The 25,246-nt window shown below is 35.4% G+C and overlaps 1 protein-coding gene across 4 annotated transcripts in view; it reads left to right on the top strand.

The window, feature by feature from the left end:
• Window positions 1-25,246, top strand: part of NfI (Nuclear factor I) — a 784,932-nt gene that overhangs the window by 283,692 nt on the left and 475,994 nt on the right. The window contains exon 1 of one of the 4 annotated variants that reach the window (XM_081762578.1): window positions 5,826-5,974. The exons of the other annotated variants lie outside the window; for them this stretch is intronic. The gene's annotated coding sequence lies outside the window, so the exon portion shown is untranslated. Of the gene's footprint in view, window positions 1-5,825; window positions 5,975-25,246 lie in introns of those variants that run through there. 4 annotated transcript variants of the gene reach the window in all.

The raw sequence follows: 25,246 nt of genomic DNA, 5'->3' as shown, positions 1-25,246 counted from the left end.
TTCCTCTAGTTGTGATTCACTGTCTTATATCACCTACAGCAGCACTAGTGAAGAATGTCGCTATCGACAGAAGGCGAGAAAAGTCAAAATGCATGCTTGGCAAAATGTCCGTAAGTACTCACTTCTCTTGCTGCTTGCTATTTCAATGATATTCAATTCTGTTTATTGTTGTTTTAACTGTCAATTCATGCAGGGGACTGTTGTCCTTTCGTCAAATTTTCATTCTCCAGTCAGTGTTTACAGTGAGTGAGTGTTCACTGAGTGGGAAATGTAGATCAAACGAAAGGACAACAGTCTCCTGTATGGGTTGACAATTAAAACAAGCATTATCATGTTTGAATATTTTTGATATAACAAACAACAATGAGTACTCCCTTACTTTTTGCCAAGTGAGCATTTTTACTTTTCTTGCCTTCTGCTGATAGTGGCATTCTTCACCAGTGCTGCTGTGTGTGATAAGACAGTGAGTCACAACCAGAGGAAAGGAGCTTGAGAGCCTTAACTTGTCTAGCCATTCATCCTACTTTATTTTACATCACAACAACGAATTTGGAGTTGAATTTGTGAACAAAACACCTCCTGGAGTATGACGTCATTCCTTAATAATTTGACCCCCTTCTGCTCAAAAACACAAAACGCGCTTTGTTGTGTGTTATGGTATGCTAAAGAAGTAACTATTCCCAAAATTTCAGATTTTCTTTATCCAGGCCCATTGGAGATACTGTGCAGTGAAATATGCCAATTTGCATAATTCCCCAATATTACGATATTTTTTCAGGCCTTTGGGAGTGGCTACAGATGAGCAATTTTCGAGTATAAACTTAAAACCCCGGACTACATGCACACAAAAATTCAGAGCTCTACGTCAGTTGCTTCCTCTTCCCAAACATGTCTTCAATGTCCAAAAACGATGCTACTGTAGGCCCAGGTTTCACCCTTTCAAGTCGTTTTAGGCAAAAATGTTAAGAGGATAAAGTTTTAGCCTTGCATAAGTTAAATACGCCCAGCAATTTTCAATTTGCTAGGACAAATACATGCTGAAATATTCAAAACAACTTAAACGCCTGAAATTAAGAAAATGCAAAATGGCTTCAGAAGCTGCGTCGCTATGAGATGTTTTAAAACATAATTAATTGTGGTTTTGAAGTACCCTGTTATAATATAAACATTCATGAAAAAGTTATATTTTTTAAAAAAGTTCGAGTGGCAATTTTTCTTTTTTCTCTATCACTTGGCATGGATTGACCCTGGTGACACTTCCATTAGCGAAGACTTTCAAATTCAGCTACCAAAGTATGTAAGCCATGGGAACCAGGGGAGAGGGGGGAACGAGACTTGTAAAAATATTCCAAAATGACCGATATTAGTGTCAAATCCATAGATTTCGCGGTCGCCGAGATCAATGGTGAAATTCCGATCGTGTTAACTTCCAAATTTACCCCATTCGGCTGCGGGCCGAGGGTCACCGGGGGGAGGGATACCGAGAGATGTAAAAATAATCCAAAATGACCGATATTAGTGTCAAATCTATAGTTTTCGCGGTTGCTGTGATCAATGGTGACACTTCCATCAGCGGTTACTTTCAAATTAAGCTACCATTGGCTGGGGGCCAGAAGCGTTTGCTTTTAAAATTCAAACCAGGGAATCTCAGGGGGCGTTTACCGGGATATGTGAAGGTAGTAGTAAATGGCTGATATTTTTCCTTTCGTTGTTTAGTTTGTTACATAAATATTTTATCTGACCAATGCGAAGAATGGGTAATTCATATAGTATATAATATAGTACATTTACTGATACTTTTAAACTTTCGATTGTTAGAAAATTCGATAAGATTGAGGGGTCACGGTGGCTCAGTGGTAGAGCGCGTAATTCTGATATGAGTCCCTGGTTAGGTCCCCATCCAAGTAAGTTTGCATTGGACAACATCGTGTCTGTGGGTTTTCTCCGGGCACTTCCATTTCCTCCCACATTTTCATTCTAGCAATTCTTCCATCATTCACTTTGCCTTAATAATCCGTCTCCTTTACCCTAACAGGCATAATCTTGGCACGTTAAACTGAAAGATTTCGTTTCATTCCAATCAGTTTGTTTTTGCAGACTACGAGTGTGCACCTAGTTTTATTATAGTATTATTCGGCTATACTGGTGCTTTCGAAATTCACCCAAAGAGGTAACGTTAAGAAATACAAATATGGTATATCCGAATATTTGTTAGTCGTGACTATAGCCATCCGAATGTTTGAGTGTCATGGCTTGATTGTCGGATGTTAAGAGCATGTAACCAACTGAATACTTTAGCTTTTTTGTTTGTTCAGAATCTCCCTTTATCATTTTCTTTTGATGAGGCTATTGTTAATAAGAGAGTTTGAAAATATATTGGTTTTAGTATGTGGATAGTACATCTTTAATTTGAATTCACAATTCAAGATTTTTTTGTGGGGATATCAAATTATTATTTAATATTTCCGAAATGCTATAAATGAGTATAGTATGATAAATGCATTATGCTTTCCTCTCTTCGTGCTTATGTGAAAACAACTCCATGATATGAATCTCGTGTTATCCGGAATGTTAGTTGTCCCTTTATTGTTTACAGTCGTTAACTAAGAAATATTGGATGATTTTTTTTAAAAAGAAATATATGAAGTTTTTATTCCTATGAGGAAAGGGACTGCATATAGTCGCTAGCTGTACGTGATAGAAAATGATAACTTGTTTTCTTTCACGAAGATTATTGCAAGGAGTATTGTGTGTTCCTTAATAGAAAAGTTGTTTATTTATGTTTCGCGAGTAATCAATCGTGTTTATATCTTCTTATATTGTATACCAAATTGTATTAATTGAAGTTTGTTGTTATTTTTTAAATTTATTTTTTCTGTCCGTTACTGTCATGATTTCATATTATGAAAATCTCAAATATTTTGTCGTACTGTTTCACTTCAGCACATGACCGCACTCTTTGTGTTAACATAATTCCAATCAAAGTATGATGGATTTTCTTGTACGTACAGGACAATTCCTCTAATAGTTATCTATATTTACATATCAGCAGGTGAAATTTTATTAAAGAATGTTTTCATATGTTGAGGAATGTTTCTGTTGTTCAATTACAGTTAAATTTTCGTTATCGCTCAAGAATGTTACTTTGATCATTTCTGATGGAGCGATGTATAAATATTGTCTTCCCTTGGATAGTAGTGGAATCAGTGTATAATACATTCCATTATGTGAATTTAAAATCTTGCACTTGAGAGAACTCTGAAATATTCAATTTTATTATTTTTTTAAATGATGGATTGTTTGTAGTTATGTTTAACATATTTCTTCACATTTAATATCAATATATTCTAATTCTTCTAAATCTCATTAGATTAACATATGTCACGTGCTATTTATTATCTTCGGATCGCAAAAATGGCTTTTGCTTGTTTTAGAACCCGAACATGAGAATTTGTATCTATCTAGGTAGTATCTAAATCCAATGGAACATGATCTCTGGTTGAGAAATGTCTGATTCTTCACATTTCGATATACTGTATTTATAAATAAATAGGGCTTGTTTATAATAGTTGTTGTGTGCTTCATGCAGAGTTACAAATTGAACGAGCCTAACCCTGGGAAAACAATTTCGATTAATGCTTTAGGTATTTTATGTGCATCGGAACAAGATAATTCTAATTCTGTTTTGCTTACTTGCCTTTGTAGTCTGACTTGTGACATTGATTTTAGACTTTGTTTGTTTATGTTGCTTTCCACTATAGTATTTTCTTTCTTGGTGTGTGAACTATTTGATTTCATATCATACATGAAACAGTTACAATTGTGGTTATTCATTTAGGAGATTTGGATTGTGTTTGCTGTAAATTGAAATTTAATTCTTTTATCAGTGTCAGGTATTTGGTTTCTTCCATATTTTTGCAAATGTGGCTCTATTGATTTACTTTGTAAGAAATTAGCAAAGCCCCTGTTATAACTGAAACTTTTTATGCTATAAAATTTATGAACTGGAAACTCCTAATTTATGAAGTGTGTGGAAGGGTAACAGGGAAACTTTCAACACGAATATGTTTTTGACGAGTGTTTTACGTAAAAACTAAGGACGACCCTGATAGAGGCTACAGTAATGTGTTATTTTTAACTCACTCTACTATGTTAATGCCCCGTGTAAGTTGGTAGCGAGTTGCAGCAGATGTTAGGAAGGCGAATGGGTTTTATATAGATACATATTTTTTTCTCACTGTCTGTAGGAGCAGGGGATTCAGTAACCTTTTTTCTGGTTATGTTAGCGGTTGTGTACATATATGGAACTATTACGTATAGTCTGTTACATTTTAAGCACAACACCAGAATTTAAAGAAATGAGAAGCACAATATTAAAACTATATGTTTAATTTGCTGGTTATATTTACATTACAAGAATGCTAACTAATACAGCACAGCGAATGAATCAAGTGTTAATGCAAGTACTATGTAACAAAATATATGGAAAGGATGCACGATGATAACTTTTCATGTATGAAATTATAGAAAGAGAAAAATAAGGAAGATAATTTAGCTTAATTGAGATGTTGATAATACTAATGAAGTTACAAGTTAAGAAATGTAAAAGTTGAAGAAATTGAAAATCCAAATTAGGAAAATAAAATAACATTTCATATAAAACTACGGTATGTGCAATGCAATGAATAGTGCATAGTTTATTCGAGAGTTATTACAACTAGCCATGTACGTTAGTAACCAAATTAATATTTGCTTCATATAGTGACATAATTATTGAACTAACAAAAGGTTCTGTTTGTAATTAATGAATAAAGAGTGGCTTTAGAAACATTTAGTAATAATAATAAAAAAATATATGTATGAGAATTTTTGGAGCGGCGATTTTTTAGATACTGAATCACACAAGAGAAAATATGAATCACTTCTATTGCAGGTATCTTACTGAAAATAATTTTTACTTCAAGAGATCAGAACTACATAATGGGCATAGTTGTAAGAAATAACAGCCTAACAAGAAAGTGAAAGAATAAATAGAAAATGCGGAACATCATCAGCAAAACACGAAATGAAATTATTAACGCAAAATATGTGACGAATGATTGACAAGAATTAAACATCTCTGATATGATTGTTAAAAATTTAATTATGAAACAACTTGATGAATGGCAACAAACTATAAATTTATACAACACATTTCTAATTAGGTAATATTTACTGCCGGAACACCTGTCAAACACTTTGTATACGTACTTAAAATAAAGAGTATTTATGTTTATAACTACGTACATTATTATCTTAATAACATTTTTTGACATTGCTGCGTTTTGAATGAATAGTTTGAAGTATTTATTGAAAATAACAAAAGTAGTTTTGCAACTGCACTTACTTTAGTGATAAACATTATGAGAAGGGAAATACTAATTTTTGGAGCGTTGTGATCACGATAATGATTTCCTTAGCATGACATGTACAAGAAGATAATTCATTATGTGGTTGACGAAAAGTTAATAAAGCACATCATGTGTCTTAAAACGGTATCACGTAAAGCTGAATATGTCACATAATGTGAAGCTTTCAGTTCATATTTTTCGACCATTAATAAAGTGATAAAGCTATTGTAGATGGTGAAACAGTAAATTAACTGTATTTGTGCAACATAATTTTATATGATTCATTTCTTCAGTTCTCCGCAAATAGTTGAGTTTGATTAAATAATTTCATATCGTGAATGGAATAATTTTCAATATAGTGCTCTACAAGTTCAAGTAATAATAATAATAATAATAATAATAATGGAAGTAAAGTTATTTATAGAACTGTGGCTCTTGTTATTGTGGATAACGGGACAGTATATTAATCTCAAGGAACAGATTCATTTGCAATAACATTCTAACATATCTATGAATGAACTATCAGCAAACATATTTGAAATGGAAATCTATGGAGTTGTTCGTGTGCTGAGGACCCATGAAAGGTAAGATGTGCATCCTTTATCAACTGCTGTGAAGTTTTACCTATAAAACTTGATATTTTCCCCCTGGATTAGTGACCTGTGTTTGTAGCTAATTGTTTATTTTTCTTCTTTTCTTTTTTTAAACAAAAAATGTAGTATTTGGAAGAAATATTTGTTCTTTTCAAATTCTTAAAAATACTAAATATTGAAATGCACATAGCAATTTATTTAAAGTGTTATATATAGTATTTCAATACTTCCATAAGAGAAAGAAGACACTTCGTTTGCCAAAATATTGCTGACTTTTAAATATAGATCTTTCGAAATTGTTCATGCATTTTGAATGCACTTTTTCATTAGCTGTGTTAAAAGATCTGCGTGCTGCACTTTTAAGTGGAAAATTCGCGAGTTTATTAAGTAATCATTTGATTCAAATACAACTATTCTTTGTTTAAAACCGGCTATAGTTGTCAAAAACTTTATATGGTTGCAAAACGTGTCAAGTATATAGTTAGAGATATAAACCTTGTTAATGGCATGGCAGTTGCGAAAGCTGTTAACTTACAAAGACAAATGAAGTTCACGGGAACTATTATGTCACAGCAGCCAGTACTACTGCCAGATCAGTGTACCAATACGTCGACTAAAACATGTTTGAAACAAACGTAAAGTTTTGGATGTTATCAAAAGAATGGAAACACCTGAAGAAAAGGCAACTTCTTTGTCTAGTGAGGCTATGGACCACCATTAGTTTGAGTAGGACAGTCCTGTCAAGAAGAGAATTCATCTGAGTATCTTGACTTACACGTCATTTTCTTGAGAACAAAACAGATTTTTAAATGTTACCATGGGAATGTGCGTGTGTGTGACGTACGAGAAAAGGGAAATTTGGGGTAAAATTCGGAATTTTCCATCCATAAAATCCCTTTTTTCAATGTAGCGCTCCCTGGTGCGGCCCCGATTAGAAGTACCCAAATATAATTTACCTTGGAAACTACTGTATATTTAATACGTGTGCCAAGTTTCATTGTAAAATCTATAAATATGCCTTCACACTAGATCTTGTGAGCCGCTCACGTGAGTTGCAGCTGCTAGCTTTACATTGTCTTAAATGTACGCCTTCACACGCGCGCTTCGGTTCAAGTAAGCCGCGGCTCTGAGCTTCTGTGAAGAATCACCGTGCCAGCTGTCGGCTCGAGCGGGCTGCTGGAGGGGAAGAAAATAACACGCTGTCTTATAAGAGCGAAGGCGCACTACATATTATTTGATATTGAAAATTTTCTCAGATTGGTGTTACTCCGATGAAATACACATTTTATACTATTATACGGTTCGTTAAACGACGATATAGACATTCTGAAGTAATTGAAAAATTTTCTTTCACCTTTTTTCAGTTTAGGAAACAGACTATTACAACGATAACCTGTATTTACGTTGTTTATTTCGTTTAATATGTAGGGCAAAAGTGCTTTAACGTATGTATTCGCTATATGATAGAAAAGGAAGAAGAAAATAATATAATGTCATGAATAACTTTATTTTGTAGATGTTATATTGTCAGTCAATATATATCAATGTTTACTTTATTGAATCATAAGTGTACTGAATCGTTGTGAAACAAAAATCAAGTATTCTGAAACATAGTGCGTTTAAATGATTGCAAATAGTGTGTAATCAATATATACTTACCGTAGTAAGTAGTAGTTGTATTTTTATATATGAGTTGTACTTCAAATGTAACACCGGACTGAGGCAAAATATAACAATTATTATACTGTAGAAGGAATTCTTCAAGTCTTGATCGATTTATAGGATGAATCCACATTGTTGTGTATCTTCTTTTCCTTGCAATTTATCGCCAAGATAAGGCTGCAACTTCTTCTGCCTCTAGCATGGCAGCCATTTTAAGATCACGAACTTTTGAGCGTCTCAGAAGTATTGAATGCCTTCACACTACAGGTTCACATGAGCGGCTCATAAGAAGTAGTGTGAAGGCGCAGTAAATGAGGGAAATATATTTCTCAATCCTGTTTGACAATATCAAATTTCGTATAGGGAAAAGAGAGATATAAAATAAAAACATATAAAGTGACGTTCGTACATAAGGAGACGAAGATGCATTCTGTTATAACGTTAGACTCTCTAAACATAAGAAAACAAATCACTTGAAGCAAGTATAGGTTTTATGGTGTGATAATTTATTATATTTGTGCGTGGCACAGCGTTTGTGCCAAAGAATTTAAAAAGGGTTAATAAGAAATTAAAACTATATGAAATGAAAGTGATAAAACATAACTTACGTGGATATTACAAACGGCGCCTCTTCGCCTGTTGTTTGTATCATGATTCTGGAACATATTTAGCAATTCTAGAACAATAATCAGCAAGCATAGATTTGCTTCAGTGGCCCTGATATCGTTTCTCTATCGTAGATATAACTCGATGGAAATGTTCCCCATGTTCATGGCTGATAGCACCGCAACTATCTAGGAAGAGATCTATGTGTGAGTGCAACATGTGCATTTTTAGTTACATATGACACTCCATTGCTTGCTAGGAAGATATTAGGTGCTCCACTATTTCCTTATAGTTCTGAGACCACTCATTAAAAAAAAAAATCGTCACCATGTTTCGGAAAGAATCCCATGCAATATTCTTCTTTTCTTCTAAAACTGCATCAAATTCAGGATCATTGAGAAGTTGTCGAATTGGAGTGCCCTCCCTCCTTCCCTCCTTGATTTTAGTTTCAGTAATTTGTGCAGAATATATTTGAAGGCATCACAGTTTGGTACATGTATTTAACGAAGTTCTTGATTAATTTAATATGTAAAGGAGAAAGTAAAACTTTACTGAATGTATCAAGGGATTACATCGAACGTTCTTTGCTCCTAGTTCCAAACATTTACGGAGTGGTCAATATTTATTATATTGTGGGAAGCCTTATCACGGCTATCCCATTCACATAGAAAGCAACAATATTTCGTGTAGCCGAGCTGCAGGCCAAGAATTATGGCTAGAACTTTGAAGTTGCCACAAATATTCCAATTATATTCGTTATAATTTATGACTTTCAGTAGTTTTTTCATGTTGGCATGTGTTTCCTTCCAGTGCATTGCATAACCGATTGGAATTGATGGCAACACATTTCCATTGTTCACTAACACAACTTTCAGACTTAGTTTTGATGCGTCTATGAATAGCTGACAGTCATCGGGAAAATATTCTTTGTTTGGTCATAAGACCGGTTACATTTTTACAACACACTATGTTACTTTCCACTTAAAATACTCTTCCAGGAGCTTCTGACATATCCGATACATGGACACTTTCTGCTTAGTACAGTCATAGAACGATAAAAAAAATAATAACACCACATACTCACCCATATCTCACCACGACTATGTCCGGGATGGCAAATTGTAACTATACACAGCCTTACACAACACAATTTCTCTGTCAAACTCTTCAATACAAACTAAACCGTGATGTGGTTGATGTTTCTTTGTTAGCGATGAAGTGCAAGGGATAATGATAGCAATAAAGCTAACTTTCAAACAATGGAAGTTTATTGAAATAAACAATAAACAGACAGCTCATGTCTCGACGAACCCTTAATTTGCGCACCGGAGCACATCTTGTTATAACATATTTCTTTGAAACCCGAACCAACCTTCAAAAACTAATTTCATATTCCTTATCAGCACCTTAAAATTAGTAAGAATTGGTTACTTTTATCTCCGTTAGCATTTTCACTGTTGACCAATGTTATTTCTTGTGAACTTTTTATAACCTGCTATTTGGAAAACATGCACTAGTTTAACGGAAAATGTACACCATGACGTTATCTTATTCACTTGTCATCAAAAGTTTACATCTAACAACTTCTCAACACATGTATTAAATCGAGTATTATTTTCTTTCTAGTAGAAAAAAAAAATGTTGGTTTTATTTTTATCGTCAGAAAAACGTCTCAAGTTTTCAAATAAAGAAGGTGCTAATTTTAATATTTTTGATCAGAACTAAATCAATATCAATGTAGTGTATAATATTACAGAATGATCTCTTCGGGATACCATCAAATGAAATATATGCAGAACATGCACTGATGTATGTACGACGGTTTACCTTGCCATACTTATATGGCTAAATAAAATATTTGTCTGAAACAGCCTAGTTCTCTATAATAGCGTACGCAGGATATGGATGTCATCAAGGGTGGGAGTTCTTATCATTTTAGGTGTTTGTATACATATGTGTAATATGATAAATGCTAATTTTTGCATGATATCTTGCTCGAAGTTGAGTTTAAATCAGAAAAAAAGAAAGAAAAAAACTGGCAGAAGCCACTATTTGCAAAGAGATTATGTATGGAGTTAGGAACTTCTTCCAGTACGAGGACAATATGCATCGTGAAATACACGACTTTACAATATTGTCAGGCTTGATGTAGCCAGACTTGGCATCACAATTTCACCTGCTACACATAGTCTGACAATATTAGAACGTCATGTATTTCACATTGCATATCGTCCTCGTACTGGACGTAAGTCCATCCATAATATTTTTGAAGTTATTGACTTCTATTTGAACGACGAAGATATGATTTAGAGAGCAGGTCTGTATTCCAGCGTTCCTCTTGCGCAATCTCTTCTGACATCTACTCGTTGCTAAGATTCTCTTCGGTGTTGTCAAAACGAATGGCATTAACGTGGCAAATGGAGAACGGTGGTATTCAGCGGTGAGAATCTCTCTTGCCTGGGACACAGTGTCGGGCATGTATACGTACACTCATGTCCAAAATTATTGTCGCATGTCTATAAATATGTTCTAGGAATATAATTTGATAACGAATTCGCCCGGTATTTCTTATAATGTTAGTATGTGTATAATCGGCAAAGACATGTATGTGACAAATTGCATGTCAAATAAGCAGTAAATAAGATTAATAAAACGAAAATAGAACTTTCTTGTCCATTTAGCAACATTTTGTTTTACTCATTCTAATTTTCGTATTTATAATTCTTTTCCTATCAAATTTACCACAAATATACATTTCCTGATTATACACATAGTATCAGTATTAAAAGTACCCTGCAAAATCCTTATGAAACTATATTCTTACAAGAAGACAGTTATAGATATGCGACAATTATTTTGGACATGAGTGTACTTAGACGTGCAGGTAAGGGGGGGAAATCAAGCGTGTGTTCGCGCTTGCATGATTTACATAAAAGCTTGATATGAGATGCAATAAACTATGCATCACTCTCTCCTCTAATCTTCAGAGATTGTGACCGGCGTGTCGTGCATTTGCAACGTCATCGATCTGGTTCCGACATCCGACCTCACTTCAGGGCTTTGTGATGCCCCGTCTTCCATCAGGATAACGAGCGTCCCTATTCCGTTAGGGCAAGTTAGCATATTTACTCGGAATATGCCTTCTACCCTGGCTTGGCAGGTGTCGATATTTAAGCCCTGTCAATCATCTATGAGGCATGGTGGGAAAATTCTACTATAATTTTCTTTTTTTAATAAAAAAAAGTTTTATTTAGAGCTATAACACATTAATAACGCTTGCATATAATTTTCTATATCCGAGCCCAATTTATGCGTAAATGGGTGACTGTGGGGAGATAGAACCTACTCTTGGGAAGCTGGTTCGATTGAAAGGGGAAAAAACACTATCACCATATCTCGAACCGTTTATGGTCTGCGGAAATCAGTGTTGAAACTGGAAACAGTAGTAAATTTGAACAACCTCCGGTTTTGGTAATGTTGCGGGCTGTGATAATATGTCTTAGTACCCTAAATCGATAGCAGAAAACACTCGTTGCTACATATTACCATTTTTGTTCTATGGCTATAAATTTTCAAACAGATAATCATTTATTTGAACCGCTTGCAGTTTAATAGAGGGTTAATGGAGAAGGTGGAGCTTATTATTGAGAAGATGAATCAATTGCAAAAATCCGCATCTCAATATCTCTTACCGTTTTTGCTCGATGAAAATCAGTATTGAAACCAGAAGTAGTAAATGTCAACCACTTCCGGTTTGGTAGAGTATATATAATCTATTATTGGAAAGATGAATCGATTGCAGAAAACTGCATCTTGATCTCTCGTACCGTTTTTGTTGTATGGAAATCACTATTGAAACCGGAAGTAGTAGCAAATTTCAACCACTTTCGGTTTTGGTAGAGTGTTGCGGATTGTGGTGATATAATCTCTTTACACCCTGAATCGGTTGCAGAAAATAGTTTGTCTCTATATAATACCAGTTTCTATGGCGATAAATATTGAAACCGGAAATAGTTAATTTGAACCGTTTTCGGTTTGAACAAAGGCTTAACGGATGAGAGGGAACCTATTCTCGGGACGCTGAGTTAACTGAAAGAAAAACTGCATCTCGATATATCTTACCGTTTTCGCTTGATAAAACTCAGTATTAAAACCGGAAGTAATATTAAATTCAAACCACTTCCAGTTTGAAATCAAATGAAATAATTCAGTTTTACGTCCCATGTTTATGCTGGTTAGGCTAAAAGAGACGGTGATGATGAGAAGTGAACGGAATGGTGGAATGAATAAAGTGGGAAAAAACGGGAGAACCCGAAGAAAACCTACACACACCGCCACCGGCCCCCACTTCCGGTTTGATCCTACAAAGAGTGTTGAGACCCTAGACTTTCTAGACCCTACATAGATACTTTTTTTTTTCGAAATATAGTTGTTTTGGTAAAAGTCAAATTTTCAACCCCATGTAATTTCGTTCCGATGAGTTCGAAATGTCATACGATCATGGTATCAAGCACTAAGACACTTTGGATGTGCATAACCCCCGTATGTTTCAGTTGTGCTGTTAGTGGTAGAGGCTTCCAGAATTCGTATGTTGGTGATACTATAGCGTACTTTATTTGCAACAGACACGGTGGCTTAGTGGTAAAGCGTTTACCCATGGTGCGTGGGGTTCCTGGTTCGATCTCCTTCCAAGTAAGTTTGTGGTGGACAAAATCGTGTCCGTGGGTTTTCTCCCGCATTCACATTCCACCAGTTCTTCCATCATCATTCACTTGCCTTAATCATCTGTCTCCCTTAGCCTAACTGGCACAATCGTAGGATGTTAAACTGAAAGATTTTGTTCATTTCATCTGCAATACTAAATTAATGTAGTATTGTATACTAATTTGATTAGCATGTAGATTAGAAATGTGTAATAATATTACGTAATGTCACTTGAATACATATATATATATGTAACTTTAATGTTCGGTCTACAGCACTGTTCATTTGTTAGCACTGCGGCGTATGTCAAACGATTCCTCCATGCTTGTGTTTACTTCGTACAAATTTTAAGCAATGTGCATATATATTATTTTAGAAGTAATACGGTCAGCTCAAATTGAAATAAATCACTTTGTATATGCACGTCGATGCAAAATACTGTTTATAATCCTAAAGTGGTGAATCTATATATGAAAACATTCCAGAAAAGTTATAAATATGTTTTTTTTCTAATTATTAATTAGTACAGTTTTAATAAAAACACATCCCTTATATCAGTCTTATTTGTATGTGCAACTTTGGAAAGGCTTCTTAGTATTCAATGAACTTTGGATGAATGTTTCAGTCAACAGATATTAAATGTTTTTATTTTTCATTTCTTTAAAAATTATACATTGTTCCAAGGACATTTTTTTTTTCTGAAAAGGAATTTACGCTTAGAAATTTTTTTTTCTACATAAGCGGCCTTCTAATTTGAAGTACTCTTGGTTCATGCTCTTGGAGGAAATCCAATCGCAGGTATTTATATTACCACAAAACAGTGTAAACATCTACTTATGTATACTCAATATTTAAATCATTGTTATTTTCTCTATAAACAAATGTGTATCTAAAAAGGTATGTCATGATTTGAAATTCCCGTTTGGAAGCTACGAAGTCAATTTGATTACTAAACCGGTGTTTAATGAACCTGCAATTTACAATATACTATAAAAGAAAAAAAAAAAAAACACTCGATCGAAAAAGTGTAACACGCTTTTTCAGGCCAGCCACCCTGAATGAGGTTTTTCTGGGTTTTCCTCATTCACACCAGGCAAATGCCGGGGTGGTACCTAAATTATAGGTACCAGGCCGCTTCCTTCCTTTTCCCTGGATTGTGAGCTCGCCGAGGGACGTCATCCCTCAAATCGTGACGGGCTAAATGGCCTTAGATGCCGAAAGCCCACAAATCTAAACCCTAAAAGAAAGAAAAAAAAGGTCAGTCTGTGAGTAACACTAATATGTAACAGTCGCGCTAATTCGTGTTGCTAACTGTGCTACCTGATTAATGCTACTAGAATACGGCGACTTGCAGGTAATGTGCAAATTTTAAACTAGTGTAACTATACAAAAAACCGAGGGCTTGGGTGAAATAAGTGGTGTCTATAAGCAACGAGAACAACTCACGTGATCAGGGTTTGTTTACCCAACTAGAATCAAACATTTAGTATAAAATGTTACATAAATTTTTAATATTCATATTACTTCCTCTTCTTTACTTTGCCAACTAAACATGAAAATGCATAAATGTTTATGTACACTTTGTAAAGAAAAAATAGCGACACCTCAATTCTCAAGCGAACTTACACAGAAAACCATAGTTGCAGCCCGTTAGAAGAGGAATAGAAGGAAATGAAGAGTGGGATAGTTCATTTGCGTTATTTGTGACACCTGTGGTGTTCGACATCGCTTGCCAATTGTTTGTGTATCAGTAATATTTTCACTAGATGGCACTGAGTGCGTCTCGTAGATTATTGTAGTGAGAATTTTGTATTTCATTTGTGATCTATAGGCTGAGGTAAATAGCGTTTTATGATTGTTCTTTGATTGTCAAGTGACAAAATTGTTGTTGTGCAGCGTTGTTTGTATGTGATATTGTTGCTACATGTGGACTGTAAACAAATAAGATGGGTAAGAAATGTGACTTGTTGCCATGTGAACAAGACATAATTATTGCTTTGCGCAGCTAAGGCAAATCTCTAAGGGAATAGATGGAATACTGAAAATCCATGATTCTACGGCAGGAAGAGTAATCCACAAGTGGAAACAGTATAACAATCGTCCCTTCGTCAATAGTGTGCAAGAAAAATGAAAGCATCACCCAGAGCAGATTGCTAAATGAAATCAATAGCACTGCCGATTTCAGGAGTGATTTCCCCAAAAATCGCTTCTGTAGTTTGACATGATCTTGGAACTGCAGTTACTCGTACAACTGTATTGTCTTGACTGTATGAAGAGGATATTACAAAGAAGAAACCGCGTAGAAAGTCCAAACTGACAAAACACAGAGGATTTCAACATCTAGTTTTGTGAGTTGATATGCAACTTGGACTTATGACAACTGGAAGCACGTCGTTTTCTTCGTTGAGAAGAAGTTTAGAATAGAGAGAAACGATGGTGGTGTGAAGTTGTGGATACGAACAAGCAAGGAACTTGACAAGGATTTTGTTTAAGAGATGCAATTACTCAGTTACTGAGTGATGGTATGGGCTTGGTTCATCGTTAAAGACGTCAGAACAACGGATATATGTAAAGGATCTTTTGATGCACGAAAATATCTTCAAATTCTGGTACGTAAAGTTCTTACAACAGCTAAAGACGACTTTACTGAAGAAAATTTGGACTACTTCCTTTTCCAGGACGATAATGCTTCATGTCACCGAGCGAAAATCCTTAATACGTGGTTCAAGAATATGACTATTTAGAAACTCATATGGCCTACAAACTCACCTGACATGAATCCAGTTGAAAATTTGTGGATCAATATGAGTAGAAGATTAAATAGACAACTATCTCAAACAGAATGGAATTCAAGGAACAGATAATCCGGGTGTTATTCCGTGAAATCGAGGTTGCATTTTGCAATAGCCTTGTTACCAAAGGTCTCCGATGATTCGCTGCACTGCAGAAAGCCCATGGTGCACATACAAAATACTAGTTTGGTGTATGGTACTTCCCGATGTTTGCACATAATATGTCTCACCCTCAAGAAATTCCATTTCTTGTTTTCTGCTATTGTTGTTGATCTTTTTCAGTTTTATGTATAACTCTTCCTATAAACGATTTTGCTCAAAACACACACAGCTACTTATATATGCATATAAATTCATATCAAAAGCCTGAAACTCTGGCGCAAGTATTAAGAATGAACTACTCATTAAGAATATGCATTGTAATATTATCAGGAATTCATGTAAAAAATCATATTGATTAAAGTATGTTGCGAAAACCATATCCGAGCAAGTGTCGCTATTTTTTCTTTACAGAGTGTATACAGGGTGATTTACCTAAAATTTCCACCATGAATACATTTGAAATGGAAGATACAATCAGTTAGCTGTTTTCACAGACATCAAATGTATAGCAGGGCTGATATTTTCATCCCATCATAGAAAAAACATAGTCGAAAGGAGTTTTGTAGAAAAAAATAATATACTTCTTTTAAATAGAACAGTGACTTCTAATGTCATGTAAAAGACAATAAAAGTTGTAAGAATGTCAGTAATTCATTATACAGATAGTCATTTGCACTTAATCAGTATTCCTTAAATATAAGGAACTCTCGTGCTTATAGTGTAAAACAGATGAAATGTACACAGAATTTGATTTAAACAAATAGATACATTTCATGTTATAGTCTGATTCTAAATTTTGAATAAAGTGTTTCCGAGTACGGCAAACAAGATTTACGACTTTTCAAACTGAACAGTTATATTAGTCGATTGCAAATACAAAAACAAAGTGAAGAATTGGGTTGAAGAAGTCTATATTAAAATAGTGTCAGATGCATCACTAGGAAGATCAACACGAAGAAGTATACGCAATGGAAACCTAACGATTTTCTTTTGCTGAATAGTTCCTCTTTTGCTCCAACGCATTTCTAGGAGAATTAGTTTACGCTTTGTTAGTTTTCTTTCTTCACATCAACCCACATTGGAACATCGTCACCGGGAAACGCAAAATTCAAAATTCATTGTGGAAGAAAGGTAACAAACAAGCATCCAATCCTCTAATCCAGTGGAGCACCTATTTGACAATTCAGAGCATAAGTTGAAGCACTGCCAGGGTGGCGAACTCTTGTGTAACGAGTGACCAAGAAAGCTTGAATAAGTCGTGATCATAATATCAAAGGCAATCAGCGTGACCAACGTCTTTTGCAAGAATCGTGAAAAGATTCCAACGTGGGTTTTAAAGATGAGTATCCACATTTGAACATTAGTGTATAATTAATTTTCTTAAAATTGTGAAAAAATATGGTGCCAAACTAGTTTTCGAGAAAGTAGATCCCCAGATCATAACTTAAAAAAAAAAAAAAATCGAGAATAGGGCTAGCCAACTTGTGAAATTATATCGGGGTTGCCACCAAGTAAAATTATCTGACTTCCTAATAGCTTTATTTATTTACAAGAGTTCTACGTTCCACGATTACGTTCTGTAAGTTAGATGGAAACTACATAAATGCATGAGTAATGGTATGGTCACCCAGCTGGTCTAGCGGCTAGCGCACGCACCTTTGGCAAAATGGGGTCCTGGGTTCGATTTCTGGTGAGAGATCTCTCTAAATTTAAACGAACTACGGTCGTTCCGATCCCATCTTAAACTGTATATCTACGTCTCATATTGCCTCAGTGCTGAGAAAGGACACCAACTAATGAGTAATTATAATTTAAAAAGTTATGAAATAAATATACTTATTATTCAGGGTGAAGAAGGACTCAAATCAATAATAACCACTCAGGGGCGGATCCAAGACGGACTTCTGGGGGGGAAGCGGCGGGTTGTTATACTACTACTTACTTAGAGCTACTTTTAAGAGCTGCAAACTCTGAAGTGGGTTTTATTTATATATAAAATAAGAAAATTTCCTCTTCCGCCCCACTTAAGTAAAGTAAAATCTAAGGCATGAATGCATTCGTACTTACTTGAAGTAATTTCGCTGTTTTTGTAACAACAGTTCTCATTATTATTAGTTTTGTCATGTGAATACAAAAATATAGTTCTTTATTATACAATCTTGGTATTTTTATTCACCAATTTTTTTCTTAATTGTAATTTTCAAAAAGGAGTTTAAAATCAGAGTTGGCTTATGATTTCGGTTAGTATAAAGTTTTTAAAGACATAAGGCGTTCATGTTGCTTATATTACAACGATACCATACAGAGGTGGCGTGCGTCAATGAAAACTTGACCCATGACCCATCATCCACTACTCACCATGACCTACCACCCGCCAAAACCTATCGTCATCAACTCTGACCCATGATCTACGCTCTCCTCTCCACTGACTAAAGAGCATACACTTGTAATGAAACAAGGCTGTGAAATAATCATTAATCAGAGTTTGAATTTTATGCGGTCAATCGCTCAAGTACCGCTCTGTTACAATACCGGTGGATCTGACCTTTACGATATAAAATGATAAAGTGTTTGTCATGGGCCATATTGTGATGAATTTCAATTTAACTATCATATATAATTATTTCCTTGTTGAATTACAAACCTGTTTCAGTGAAAAATAGGATGAAATTTGAATCTCAAATCAAGATAATGTAGGCTAACGTAAAGAAGAAATAAAAAAGTGTAAAATTCGATTCTGTCTCGAAATCCAAGTAGCAAGTCATATTGCTATCATTACAATTACAAATATCAGTATCCAAAAGTGCCTGAAGTATTTTTTTCTCTTATATATACTCATCTGAGGTAAATAAATAGGAACAAATGAAAAAGGAAGAAAAATGGAGGCTTTGAAAGTAAAACATAGACAAATTCGCCATTGTTCAGGAGGTGCTGTCTACAATGCACTGAACAGAGTGAGTCGGTGGGTCGTAGTGGGTCAGAGTAAGTCATGGTGGGTCTGTAAGTCAGAGTGGGTCACGGTGAGTGGTGAGTCGTAGTGGGTCACGACCTGTAGATCCATCACCCTGACCCACTCACAAATCTTGACCCACGACCCACTGCCCCACTCCATGTCTGATACCATCATAAATTATTAATCAATAGAAAAAACTGAGGGTTAACACATCGTACAATATTTACTTGCATACTTTGCAGTTAAATACCTTGTTCGGGTAATGCAATTATCATGGTGTAGTAACAAAGTTAACTTACAGATTTGGTAAATACTAATTTGGTTGCCTAGAAATTCAAGTTTTGGAAATTACAAGTATCACACGCTGCCTTGTAGTCAACGGATTTTGGGTTCGATTCATAGGGGTTACAAGAGGTCCAAAGCCAACGGTAGATCATGTCCTTATTTATTGTGGTATGGGTACGGGGAAAGGTTATAAAACCATGACATAAGTACAGTAACCAACATACGAAGCTCGAAACAGTACGTGGCCTCTTCTCTCACCATGTTGGTCATATTGAATGCAGCTGTCATATGGCATACACAAATAACTAATGATAAGTGTCAAACCCCTATAAGTGACACCCTTTTTGCATTTCAGTGTTTTCTCAACACGTAGCAGCCATGCATATGAACATACACATAGCCACATGGAGTATTTCAAGGTGAAGTGTAGTATTGTACTAGCTGTCATGTCCCTTCTGTTCTAACTCGTACAGCGACATCATGTCATATTTTGATTGGGGAACAAGACCCCTAGCAACATAACTGTTTCACGTTTTTGATTGGTATATTAGTAGATGAGTGATGAAAGTATATGTATTTCTCAAACTCAGGATGGGGCAGTTGCTCCCTGCCCTCTCCAAATAATGACCTGCTATCATACTGTAAGGTACAAGAGTAATATATCTTGTATAGCATTGAATTCGTATATCCAATATCTGCGAGGTGTCAGCAGCAGGTTGTTTTGTGTTACGTTCCATGTGCAACCCTGTTTGTTAGTTGTGTTCACTTAGCATATTATTCATCCACATTGGGACTGTTGAATGGTATTTCAAAATGGTCAACTATCAAATTGAGAAACTGATAATATAGTTTTCGTATATGGCGAAGCTGATGGGTGTGGGCGAACGGCAGCCAGATTATATCAAGCAAGATACCCCATGAGACAAACATCTCATCATTCCATGTTTGCGAATATCTTTGCACGCTTACGCCGAACTAGGTCTATGCTAACGGATATGCGCGACTGGTGTTCCGCGGACTATCAGAACTCCTGATTTAGAAGAGGATGTACTAGAACTTTGCATGCGTGGGCACAAGAACTTTTGCGCGAGTGTGGGGAACAAATCATGTCACTGTATAGCAAATATTACGAGAACAGCAGTTAAGTGCGTATCATTTACTAAGAGTACAGCTTCTGTCAGACAGTGATTACAGTCCACGTGTGAACTTCTGTGAGTGCTTTCATCGAATATGTGAGCATAATCCTGTATTTCCAAAACAAATACTCTTTAGTGATGAAGCGTGCTTTATAAATGATATTGTGTTGAATAGCCAGAATGTATGGGACAAGGAATATCCGCACGCTATAATCCATATTAGTCACCAATACACGTTCATAGTGTATATCTAGGCTAGTATTTTGGGAGATTACCTCATTGGCTCATATCTTTTACTATCTCGATTAAATTGACAGTTTTACCGTTATTTATTGGCAACCGTTTTATCAGAACTATTGAGGGAGACTCCACTAGACCTTCGTCAGCGCATTTGGTTCCAAAATGACGGAGCCCCATCCCATTTCTCACATGACGTGCAGGAATACCTAAATCATATGTATCCGAGGCAATGCGTATCCAAGGTTGTCCCATGAGATGGCCTACTTGTTCACCAGACCAAAACCCATTTGACATTTTCTGTAGGGGGCATAGAAAACACTGGTCTACGAAACACCGGTACTGTCAGAAGAAGAGTTAGTTCCAAGAATTGTTACCGCTAACCACAGCATCAGGGATGCACCACATACGTTTACACGTATTGGTGACTCACTGCGTCGTCGTTGCAATGCCTGGATTGATGTCGGAGGATGGCGTTTTGAGCAGCTTCTCTAGAGTGCGTAGCAATGTTTTCATTTCATTATTATTAGTATTATTTTTCTGTTATAAACCAAGCACAGTTGACACAATTACCCCATCTGGTCTCTAGATCGACTTCTCATTTACGTATGACCATGTCTGGGAATCTCTTATGCCTTCTACAGAATCACTAGAACATCCATTGCATATTGCTGACATATGCATTTTAATAGCTTACATATGACTCCACATGTATATGGTTATAGACTGCCAGATCCATGTTTCCTCATGTTCAAAATAAAACTTATTGTTTTTTGTTTACCCTTTTAAGGACCATTCTAGATACAGATACGTTTCTTACTGCACTCTATGTTATAGTCTAATGACCTTTCTCAGTACCAATAACACTACAAATAAGATCATGACCTACCATTGGTTTGAACCTATGGCCAATGTGAGTACACCCGTAAACAAAGAGTTTTCAGTGTACTATCCATGTGATAATCTCATATGTTCGTACATCAAAGAGGGCAGGATGAGTTAAAGGGAAACGGATGATTTTCATTTTAGATTGTACTATTTTTTTTAGATATGTCCGTGTGCTATTCCATGACACTGTGTAAGTACTTTTTTGGTCATTTCTGATCCGTTCTATGACACTCTCTATTGTGACTGCCTGACAATACCATGTGTCCTCTTTCTTATTACTACCTACCACATGATCCGCATGTTAAGGAATTTTTATGTTTGTCACCGACATGCGCGGAGTGTCCATGGGTTTCCTTGTGGTTCACCCATTGTCCTGTGTATTCTAATTCGATCAAATCTTCATATTTCTTTAATCATTTTAAAACATTTTTCTGACCAGAACAAAATGAATTATTTAATAACTATACGATTTTTGTTACAGTTTCAAGGACCTAACGTCCTCTTCATCAGACATTGAGAAAAGACAGATGACAGCAAATCTTATATCTTCCTCAGCCGTTAGTTAGCATTTTCATTTATATAATTTTAATTGTTGTTTTTATATATATAAAATTTTTAAATTTGTAATATGTAACAATATCATATAATTACATTGTTAATACATGTTAATTGTCAATGCAATTTTACAATTCTATTGATCTTTATATAAAATAAAATAAAATAAAGTAACAGAAATTTGAAAATATTCAAATTGCACTAATAGTCTTATGCATTTTTCTTTTCTATCACTTCTAATAATTTATCCCATTGCTCATGTATATTTATACCACTTGTCCAGTTCATTAAGTTCTCCTCTTGTTCTTTCTTTATTCTTCTCGCTTCCTTCCACTTCCTAATAATCTTTCTTTTTTCTCTTTCTAAACCTCTAGCCCCTTCCCAATCTATCATATGTCCCGTTTCTTTCACATGTTTGTAAATATTATTATTTACAAAAATGTATATGACAATTAACATGTATTAACAATGAAATTATGATATTGCTACATATTATTAAAAATTTTATATATATAAAAACAACAATTAAAATTATATAAATGAAAATGCTAACTAACGGCTGAGGAAGATATAAGATTTGCTGTCATCTGTCTTTTCTCAATGTCTGATGAAGAGGACGTTAGGTCCTTGAAACTGTAACAAAAACCGTATAGTTATTAAATAATTCATTTTGTTCTGGTCAGAAAAATGTTTTAAAATGTTATTGTGATTATCCAGAACTATGGAGTATATTTATTCTTTAATCATCCGCATCCTTTCGCCTAAGAGGCAACACTGTTAATTTGTTTAAAATAAATCTGGGGGAATAAATTACCAACTCTTCTCGAGATATCTGCCTCCTTAACAGGGCTTTTTATCCTTTTTGTTACATAACCAGTGTTGTTGCCTTTATTTGTGATCATCTACTGTTCGCTACGTGGGAGGGGGAAAAGGGATTAATGCCAATTTAGTATTAGTGTTCACCTATATAGTAAGAGGGTTCCACTGTACCATGACAAGTGAGTTTGTGAAGAAGAACAATGTATCAATTTTTCTTTCTTTCTTCTTTTTATGGTGGATACTCCCATTTTCTAGCAAATCCTCATTGCACCAATTCTTCCAAAATAATTTAAGTATTATTAATGTCTGTCTCTTTTAGCACATAGGTCATGATTGTGGGTCATGAACCCGCAGTTTTAATCATTTTATTTAATTTCATTTTGTCCACTATATTCCGTCTCTGTTGTAGTTATCCAACCACGCACAAGACACTATTTTTTTTACCATATTCTGTTGAAAATATAAATGGTCTGTTAACGATTTTTTTTTTGTTACTTGCTGGGACGTCATTCCATCTGTCATAAATGGGACCCATCTTTCCTAAACGGAATATTCGGGACTTCCCATTTCCTGTTGGGGACACCTTGCGCCGCTACTGGACGATTAGGAATCATGCAGTTTTGGATAGAGCAGATTACAAGTCTAAGACAATAACATGCCGCCTTAGCTCAATGACTAATAGTTTTGGAGATGTTCGCCCCCGAAGTTCGTTTTCCCACGATTTTCTGCATATCTCGTTCTGAAACTATGAACTTATGACCACATTTCCATACGAAATTTTTCCTTACATTTATGTGAGGAATCACTTGTTTCAGTTTGTCGGTCTAGTTCATTAATACTCTGTATATACAGGGTGTTAATGAAGTACGCCGACAAACTTTAAGATGTGATTCCTCACATAAAAAAATAAGAGAATAAGTTCATATGGACCCATGGCGAAAAGTCTATAGTTTCAGAGCTAGGGCTGTCCAAAATCGCGAAAAAGCTAAATTTCAACAGGCCCTATTTCGAATTCGAGAGACTGGATGGTGGTCCTTATCAACGTAAAGGAAGCCAGGCATACACAATCCAAAAGTGTTTATCTCATCAATTGCCAATACGTGTAAAGGTTATTCCCTACAGGGTGTAATTCTCAGATATGTTTTCAATAGTGTTTTCAGACATACCCTGATTTCAAGAAGGGTCCAAAGTAGACAGGAGGTAAACCTTGACAACGACTGACGTCGAATGCTTCGGAGGGAAGGTGGAAGTGTTAGGAAGCGGCAGCTTCATGTTTCTTTGTGTTTGGAATAACGTGTGATGATATGTATTTCGTCATGGTATATTTCACGTTTTCTTCACTTAGAAGCATGAGAGAAACATCGCACCATGCGTTTTCCCGAGTACGAGAGACCGTGCTGCTGACGATCCTTAACACTTCCGACATCGCGCCAAAGGATTCCGTGTTCATTGCTATTGAGACTTATCGTTTGCCTACTTTGTACCAATCATAAAATCAGAGTATATCTCAAAATTCGATTGATGGCATGCAGGGAATAATCCGTACACCCATTGAACATTATTGAAATATGCATTTTTGGATTGCGCATGCGTGACTTCCTTTACGCTGATAAGGACCGCCATCCACAGTCTCTCGAATTTGAAATAGGACCTTTTGAAACTTGGCTTTTTCGCGATTTTGGACAGCCCTAGCTCTGAAACTATGAACTTTTCGGCATAGGTCAATATGAACTTTTTCTCTTACTTTGATGTGAGGAATCACTTCTTAAAGCTTGTCCGTATAGTTCATTAACACCCTGTATATACCTGGGGTTAAATAGAGGTTTCCCTGTATGCAGTTTTCTCTGAATTTACTTATAAAAATATGTCTGCAGCAGGCGTAGAATAAAACTTCTTCATTTCTTTATATTGTCATATCATCCCCTATTATATTTACACCATCAGCATATACCATAACTTAGTGAATATTATTCAGCTGGTTGCTGTCTTTGATTTTCCTCATAGTGTGCTCCAGAACAAAGTTGTATAATAATGGCGACAACGCATCTTGTTTCGGGCTATTCTTCGGGTGAAAGCTCGTGAACAAGAATTTTCCTACTCGGACTTTACTTTGGGATTAATTTAAACATATCTCGATTAATCTAACTAGCTTTTTCGGTATTTCAAATTCTGTGAGAATATTGTACAATGTTTCCCTCCTAACAGAGTCGTATGCTTTTGTAAAATCTATAAATAATTGATATACCGGAGTATTGTATTCCCATTTCTTTTCGAGTATTTGTCGAATGGTTGGTCGGTAGTTGATCGATTGCTGCTAATTCCCCAATTGATCATCACCGATAAGTTTACCTGCGTATGTGTTTTTGACAGTATTGCTCAAATCAATACGCTGAAATAGCACTATTTTTGTATGAATGTATTAAACTACATACAAACTGAAATATATTCTCACTCTGACAATGTAAAACAACATTGTCAAATTATTGCAATAAATCAAAAATCTTACTTTTTGAAACTTTTTTCT

This window comes from Thermobia domestica, chromosome 6 (assembly GCF_964235325.1).
Source record: "Thermobia domestica chromosome 6, izTheDome1.hap1.1, whole genome shotgun sequence".
Taxonomy (NCBI): domain Eukaryota; kingdom Metazoa; phylum Arthropoda; class Insecta; order Zygentoma; family Lepismatidae; genus Thermobia; species Thermobia domestica.
This window is presented reverse-complemented; position numbering and strand designations above follow the sequence as displayed.